The sequence below is a fragment of the Mastomys coucha genome, unplaced genomic scaffold, assembly GCF_008632895.1.
Source record: "Mastomys coucha isolate ucsf_1 unplaced genomic scaffold, UCSF_Mcou_1 pScaffold18, whole genome shotgun sequence".
Classification (NCBI taxonomy): Eukaryota; Metazoa; Chordata; class Mammalia; order Rodentia; family Muridae; genus Mastomys; species Mastomys coucha.
Genome location: NW_022196900.1, coordinates 92,763,989 through 92,772,368, shown reverse-complemented (window position 1 = coordinate 92,772,368; position 8,380 = coordinate 92,763,989). Strand labels below are relative to the sequence as shown.

Here is an 8,380-nt window from a genome sequence, read left to right as displayed (position 1 = left end):
CTTGCTATGCAGCCCACATGCCACTGTGGAACCACAACTAGGAATGGAATTGCTGGGTCAGATAGTAACTTCAATTTCAAGGAATTATTTTTTTTGTGTTTGGTGCTGGTGCTGGGAATTGAACCTAGACCCTGAGGCATACTAGGCAAGAAAAGACACTCAAAATTTCCATGTTGAGCAGAGCTATTAAAAAACTAGCATTGATTCACAAGATGCTGGAGTGGCTGATGTAATATAATGTCTGAGAAGTAGTAATCTACAACAATTATGGTCAAAACTATTCTCTAATTAATCTTATTCTTCACGGGCCAATCTTGGTTTTAACTAGGGCTGAGTTCTCCATTTTAATGGGCTGGGATTGTACCCAAGGCCTTACCTACGGCAGGGAAAGCCCCTTAAGTTTTTGACTCTAGGGTCTTATTCCGTGGCCCAGGGTTCTTCCTGTCTCCCCAGAGTGCAAGGACTATACAGGTGCTTGTAGAGCGACTCCCTTTCTGTCACAATTGGTCAAACTGCAAGAGCCCACACTTTTTAGACTGATTTTGCAAACTGTTTTTCCATTAAAATTGTGCAATTTCAGTGCTGTAGAACTTGCAATGAATTATGTCTGTTTTTCTGTTACTCCTGCTTACACCCAGTCCTGGGGGTGGGGGTGGGGGCAGCAATCAACATGTGAACAGTCAAAGAACTAGAATCTAGGAGGAAATGAGGCAAAAATACACAATGAGTTCAGACAGCAGTTTATTGAAGTAACACCAGGTTTACAGAGGAACACAGCAGTGACAGAGGCACAGCACAGGCACTCACCTACCTGGGCAGCTCAGGCAGTGTTTCTTCTCTTCTGCACAAAGTCTACCTGTTTCTAAAAGAATTCTAGGGAAAGTCTCAGCAGTCAGTTTATCATGATTTAACAGTTAAAAACAAACTCCTCCCCTCTCCCGAGCCCACATTCTAAAGAGGAAGTGCTCCCTTGTTCCAGATCTTTTAAGTCTCTGTCTGGGGAAAGGTTAGTATGCAAACTTAAGAGAGACTAGCTTAGAGTCAGAAAAGAAGGAATTTCTGACTCTGAAAACCCCAAGCTATTGCTACATTAATCAATTTTCATCACTAATTGGACACTCCTATTTTGTTTTCCTTCCTTTTTGTTTGTTTTGTTTTTGAGTCCTGACTGCAGTTCTGGATAGCTTAGAACTTGCTATGAAGATCAGGCTGGCCTTGAACATGCAGTAACCTACCTGCCTCTGCCTCCTCAGCATAAAAAGGTATGCCATTACACCTGCCTTTTTTTTTTAAAAACTAATACAAATTTTCTTAAGAACCTCAATGTTTTGGGGTTACTCACTGCAGGACTACACATACACATTATCACAACCAAATGAAGAGTGCACGCTCTGCAGCCAACCTGCCTGTGTTCAGACACTGGTCAACATCACAGTGTACATACTTAGGCCAAGTTTGTTAGCTTTTCTGCTGGTCTTGAGATATTACATGTAAGGCTCTTATAGTTCCTCAGACATGAAGGATCTAGTAAATGTTACACATGCAAACCCACATAGGTGTGTATGTCCACTGTATATGACTAACAAATGGTGTAAGGCTGGTTTCAAACTTTTTTTTTTGGTTTTGTTTCGAGACAAGGTTTCTCTATGTAGCCCTAACTGTCCTGGAACTCACTCTGTAGACCAGGCTGGCCTCGAACTCAGAAATCTTTCTGCCTCTGCCTCCCAAGTGCTGGGATTAAAGGCGTGCATCACTACTTCCAGGCTGGCTTCAAACTCTTGATGCTCCTGCCTCAGCCTCTTGAGTGCTGGATTCTAAGTGTGCGACTTACTAGCACACACTGAATACACATTCCATTTAGAATGTGTATTCAGGTTAGCATATGTAGGTAGATTGCTAGTAAAAAAAAAAAATTTAGCCACTCTCCCTTTTAATCAGATTTTGATTCCTTAAACTAAACTCTCTATACTTTATGAATCAAAATGAGTTCAAGGTCATGACCTCTGTATTAGTAGGCCTGCAGATGCCTACTGCATGGGTACATGATCAGTCTGGAATAATTTATTTCTTGTAACCTTTGAGGGTTTTTTTTTTTTAACAAAATTAATAAATGAATGCTAAGAGAAACTAGAAACTACTACCCCCTCTAGTTTACCTGTATTTGTGCCTATCAAGTGCAAATGTAATTCTAGTGCACCCTCTGACACTACAGAATTTAAAAGCCTATACAATGAGGATGGAACTAACACAAGAAAGGATTCACTGCAGCTGGGGCTTGCTGCACTGCCACAGCTCTCCTTGAACTTTGAACATTCCAGGTTTATGAGTCCTGCTTACATGTGTGTCTGCACACCAGAAGCCTCTGGTGGTGCCTGCCAAAGTCAGAACAGTCCCTGGGGTGGAGCTCTGGATGGCTGTGAACAGCCATGTGGGCCCTGGGAACTGAACCCAGTCTCTGAAACAAGTGTTCTCTGCTGAGCCATCACTCCAGGCCCTCTCCTTGAATTCTTCATCCTCCTGCCCAAGCTTCTCAAGTGCTGGAGCTATAGGTGTGCATCATGCCTGGCTAAAGTCGAATACTTGCAGGTGCAACTACTCTAATCTTTCCACAGTCCTGCAACACACTCAAAATCCACAGGGCCGGGGAGCCCAGAAGGGAGCTGTGACTGTCTTCCAAAAGTAGAACTACAGCCCTAACGAACGGGCAGTCTTTCTTCAGAAACAGTTCACTCACCTTCTCAGGACCTCTCCTAAGAACACCAAACAGAGCTGTAAGGCTTAGCTGGAAAATTCCATGAGCCCAGGTCTTTTCCTCTCACTGTTGAGTGGAAGGCAGGCAGGACAAGGCAGGTTGGGAACGCTAGACAGGAATTCCTATTTCCCTTTGCATTCTTCAGATGTCATTTCCCCAAACGTCTGCACTGGCTGGCTTCCACTTCAGCATCAGTCACGAAATCTTGAAGGTTAGACACAGTAAACAGGGAAGGACATAAAATTAAGTCACGGGGGCATAGTCTGAGGTCTTGCAACTTCAATTGGAAAGAGGCACACTCTGAGTAATGAATTACAAGCTGTAACTCATTTTTATAATTCAAAACTTGCTCTCTGGCAAGCTCAAGATCTATGTGCAGACATTTTCTTTCTTTCTGAATTTCTTGGGTTAGGGGACCAGGTAAAGGGTTTTATTATGGCATCTTCAGTCATGGGCATCATTATAATTTCTCATTCATTCCCTTCCCAAATTCCCCATCTCCAGTTGGTTCTCTCTCCCCAGTTTAGGCTGCAAATCTTCTATTCGTTCTGAGACAGGTTCTCACTGAATTGCCTAGGCTGCTTTGGAGCCTGCTGCCTGAGTGTCTGGTAACGTGGGTGCTATCGATCAGTCAGATTCTACATTGTTTTAATAAAAATATTCAGTGAGAAAACATGTGATTCCCGTGAAGACCAAACACAAAGAGATTCAGTGTTAGTCTCTTGATGGTTTTGCTGAATGGTAAAGGGAAAACAAATCTGATAAAAAGAACCAGTCACACCAATCAACTCTGAGTGGTTCTCTAACTTGTCAAATTTAAGATATTATGTACCACTTAAACCAAAAAAAAAAAGGTGAACTTTTATTTAATGATTATTAGTGCAGGCTTTATACTCAAAAGGTTTATCTCTATTCAACTGGTTTTCCTTCTTTAAAATGTTGAGACAGAGTCTCAATGTGTAGATCAACTTAGGCTGGCCTCAAATTTGAGCCTCTTGTGCCTTAGCTGCCCAAACACAGAGATTAGAAGTGTGCTCCTCTATGCCCAGCTTACTCAACCATTTTCTGAGTCATAGGAAATAAGCAATGAAATGAACTCAACACAGAGTAGGGAAAACACTGAAAAATGCATTTGAAATGGACCAGGAAACTCTTTATAGTATAAAATCATAAACTGAAAACCAGAACTTTTTAAAATTCAGGTAGCTAGTAAACCAAATTGTTTGTTTTCTTTAACTCTTAAGCAGGCTAGCCAAACTGACTTGACAGCTCAACTCCCTGAGATGCCCAGAAAGATAGGGTATGTCACCACTCATGTGGGGATGAAGATGATGAGAGATGAGTAGAAACCCCAGACTTGCTGTTAAGAGTCTGATTACTCCAACCATGTGACCAGGCAATCATCCTTGCTGCATGGTCCTAGAGTCCAACTGAGACATTCCTTCTCAAGGCACACTCCATCGGTGGCTCAGATGTGTTCCTCAGGAGAAATCATTTAAAATGTGCACTTTGCAATGACTGTTACCTATCTTAGCAGCTAAAAAGGCAAAAAGGCAAAAAGAAAAAAAAAAAGCATATAAAGCTACTGTAGGGACCAGGAAGTATGTTGATTAATAACAAACACAAAACTAGAAATAATGCAAATCAGTACTGAGAATGCACCTTATGTCAACTTTTGGCTTTACAAAACCCCAAACCTCCAAAATGCCTGTCTTTCATCATATGGTCAATTTTCAGGCTGATATTTGGAAAGTGTTAACATATCATGACTTATTCACTCAACAGGAATAGGAAGACAGCCAGCTGATTATTTTAAATAATCAAGATTGGACGCAACAGATCATCTAATGGCAGAAAAATTCGTAACTGAAGATCAGACACAGCCACCACAGTTGTTAATGGCAGGTCCTAACAGTATAGCTCATGTTGACTGTTTACTTTACAAAGAATAACCAACCAGGACTCAATTTTACAAAGGAAGTGAGTTGCATTTCAGATGGTCTCAGCTCAGATTTAAGTAGGAGCGTGAGAAAAGGCTGTGCCACTGAGCTCAGTTTTGCAGGTTCAGCAGAATAGTCACAGCAAAGGCCGAATGTACATATAAATATCCCTTCAAATGAAAGACGCCCTCAGAGCTTATCAGTGTGGCAGGGAGTGTGTGTTAAAGCCAGTATCTAGGAAGGAGGCAGAAACATGCAGTTAGCTGCACGGTTGAAACATACCCTAGATTAGGCCCGTCGGGGAGTCGTCAGTCAGACTCCTCCTCCATCCTAGCGCGGGAACTTTGTTGTCAGAACAGGCGACAGGGATTCCCACAGTATTTTTCCTTGATTCTGTGTCTTGCATCCTCCAGGCTGGTTTTGAACTTGCTATGAAGCAGAGACCATTGTGAACTTCTCAATCTCTTGCCTCTTATTTTCTAAGCACTGGGATTACAGGCAAGCGCCACTTATGCCCAATTTATGAGGTGCTAAGGGTCAAATACACAGTTTCATGCACGCCAGGTAAAAACTCTCATAGCTGAGCTCCATCCCAAGCCCATAGGTTGTACTTTAAAGTAATTCCCTCCCAGCCCAGCACTGGAGTAGAGGGTCAATGTCATTGCACTATCAGGGTTAACTTAACCCTGCACTTCTGGGTGTTCCTACTCTGAACATTTACTCAGTTTCACTGGCATCTCATGAAGCCTACAGTTCAGAAGGGCTCCAATGACAGATACAGTTTGTGCCTTGTTAAAGACAAATATCTTGATAACCTGGATAACTGGATCATTTTTGTTTCTTTTCCTACCTAGTTTAAGAAAAAGCAGAGGTCCTTGTAATAAGAAACTCCAAGGATATCAACTATCCCCAAAAAAGTGCCTATAAACTCTCCTACGTGACATTACTCTGGGCTGTTCACACTTGCCTTCTTAGGAGCTTGCACACTCCTTAGGAACTGTGAAGTTAGGAACCATGTAGTAGTTATGCTTTCAGGGTAGCAGCCATGTTTGTTATTAGCTACAATAATTTAACTATACTTCAGATTTTTGTATGGTTCTTTAAAATACTAATTTCAAATATAAGCAACACTATTTTTTGTTTTATTTTCTGAGACAGAATCTCACTGTGTTGCTCTGGTTAGCCATGAGCTCAGAGACCCGCCCCTTCCTCAGGAGGATCAAAGGCCTGCGGTACTATGGCTCCTTTTGTTGTTGCTGTTGACAACACTATTGTTCTAACACCACTCAAGGTCCCCCGACTGAGACAGGCCCAATAATCTGTCTAAAAACACAAACATACCCGAACCATATTCTGTCCCACATTTCTTAGTTCTTTTGATTCAGATCTAACTCAGGGCCAAGTCAAGAGCAAAAGCAAACTAAATGCTAGTCCTTGTTAGCATTAAGACAAAATGGCTGCTGGTGTTAAAAGGCAATGTCTTCTAATCTTGCCCCTGGGAAAACGTGAATCTCAGAAGTCTTACCACATGGAATGCATCTTTAAAAGTTATAATGAAGGTCATTTAAGTTTAAGATGTTAATTATGTGAGAATAAAAAGTCAGGCCAGTGAACATATTCTGAACATTTCCCCTTCCTACACTTGCCTTCTTCTCAATGATCATTGATCATTTGTGTGTTTGTGTTGCTGGGAATGGAACCTATGGCCCCACATCCTAGGCAAGCACTTACCACTCAACATTGGGTCCTTCCCAATGACCAAAAGCCACTAACAAAACCCTGTTCTTGAACTGTATCCTATAGGCAGCCTAAGGACGGCAAAGGTCTCCTCTAGAGATGCCGGCCTTGGACTGAAGGGCCCCAGTGCCATGGGAGTCCTTTCTGCTACCCGAATACAAAGCACTTGCTGCAAATGTGTTTCCTGGCGGGCTTCCTTCTTCCACACTATGTCCGTCAATGTTCACTTTGTCAGTTTAAGTTATCTGTATAGAAAGAACATAAGAACACAAACTCCACAATACTAGGCTCCGCCTCCCTAAAGCAGGCTGCGACTTCATCCCCAGCAACCCTCGAGTCTTCTAGGTAAGAGCTCTACCTCTACCTACCCTTCTTTATCTGGGAGACAAAAAAAAAAAAGGTCTAATCTACACTTCTTCTAACATAGGCATTCTTATCCCTTTCTTTAAAAACTCTGGGGGTTGAAATGAGAGGTAGGTCTGTAGTCAGAAGAGCTATTATTTTTCACTTAAGTGCCACCCAAAGCTTACCTGACTAGTAACCTCTGCTTTATTCTTGCTTTTGGCCTTTGAGAAATCCTGGTTAGGAATAGACTTGTCAAGTGAGGTTATTTTCCAAAAGGGCGATTTCATCTTCCCCATGGATAGAGATCTAGGAGCAAGGGACTGAAGCTGCTGCTGTGTCCTGGGCAAAGGTAAGACTTCGAAACAGAGATTGACATTGAACCCAGAGCGTTTTGTTAACCAGGTGCTCTATTACTGAGTCAAATCTTCAGCTCCTGGTGTTTTAAGACAAGATCTCACCATGTAGTTCAGGCTAGCCTCAAACTAAAGACTGCAGCCTGAGGCCTTATAGGTAGTATGTGACATACCAAAGTATCTTTTTGTTTGTTTTTAGACAGGGTCGGTCTCTGTAGCCCTAGCTGGCCTATAACTCACTATGTAAACCACGCTGGTCTTGAATTCTGGGAAGCCCACCTGCTTCTGCCTCCCAAGTGCTGAGATTAAAGCCATGAGCCACCATGGTATCACCATTTAACCCAAGGTTGGCTTAGAATCTGTGACCCTCCTGTTTTATCCTCTTGTGTGGTAATACTACAGATCTGCACCACTATGTTTAGCTTTATTTAAAAAAAAAAAATTACCAGTGGTAAATTAGCACACACACACATACACACATACAGAGAGAGAGAAAGAGAGAAAAAGAGAGAGAGAGAAAGAGAGAGAGAGAAAGAAAGAGAGAGAGAACCATTACAATACAAATGCTGTTTTAATAGATCAGCAATAAATCTGGGGGTAACAACTAACATGCCTATAATCCCAGTACTAAGAGGCTAAAGCAGAAGCTGTAAATTTAAGCTATACAAGACATCTTTTTCTCCATCTGAGACAGAATCCCGTGGATTATAGGCTAGCCTTGAACTCTCCCAAGTCCTTGACAAGTATTTGAGGCTAACCCTAAACTTCTGATCCTTCTGTCTCAGCCTCCCCAGAATTATAGAGAAGCATTACAATACCTAGTTTGTGAAGTACTCGAGTTCTGACCCAAGGGTTCACACATGACAGGTATGCAAGTATGCCACTAACCACGTTCCTCTAGCTCTAACCCTGGGTATAGAACAGAGATGAGTTTTTGTTGTTGTTGTTTTTTTTTTTTTTGGCTTTTTGAGACAGGGTTTCTCTGTGTAGCCCTGGCTGTCCTGGAACTCACTCTGTAGACCAGGCTGGCCTTGAACTCGGAAATCCACCTGCCTCTGCCTCCCAAGTGCTGGGATTAAAGGCCTGTGCCACCACAGCCTGGTCAGAGATGACTTTTAGAAAGATTGGATTTATCTTTGTTGTTTGTTTTTCCCAGACAGAGTTTCTTTGTGTAGCTCTGGTTGTCCTAAAACTCAACTCTGTAGACTCGGCTAACCTTAAACTCAGAGATCCACCTGCTTCTGTCTCTTGAG

At 42.2% G+C, this 8,380-nt stretch overlaps 1 long non-coding RNA gene across 1 annotated transcript; it reads right to left on the bottom strand.

The window, feature by feature from the left end:
• Nucleotides 1–724: 724 nt before the first annotated feature.
• Nucleotides 725–8,081, bottom strand: LOC116096864. The gene is made up of 2 exons (XR_004121136.1): nt 4,975–8,081; nt 725–4,289 (listed from the first exon to the last, which is right to left on the bottom strand). It is a non-coding gene; the product is annotated as an uncharacterized LOC116096864 (long non-coding RNA).
• Between the last annotated feature and the right edge of the window lie 299 nt (nt 8,082–8,380).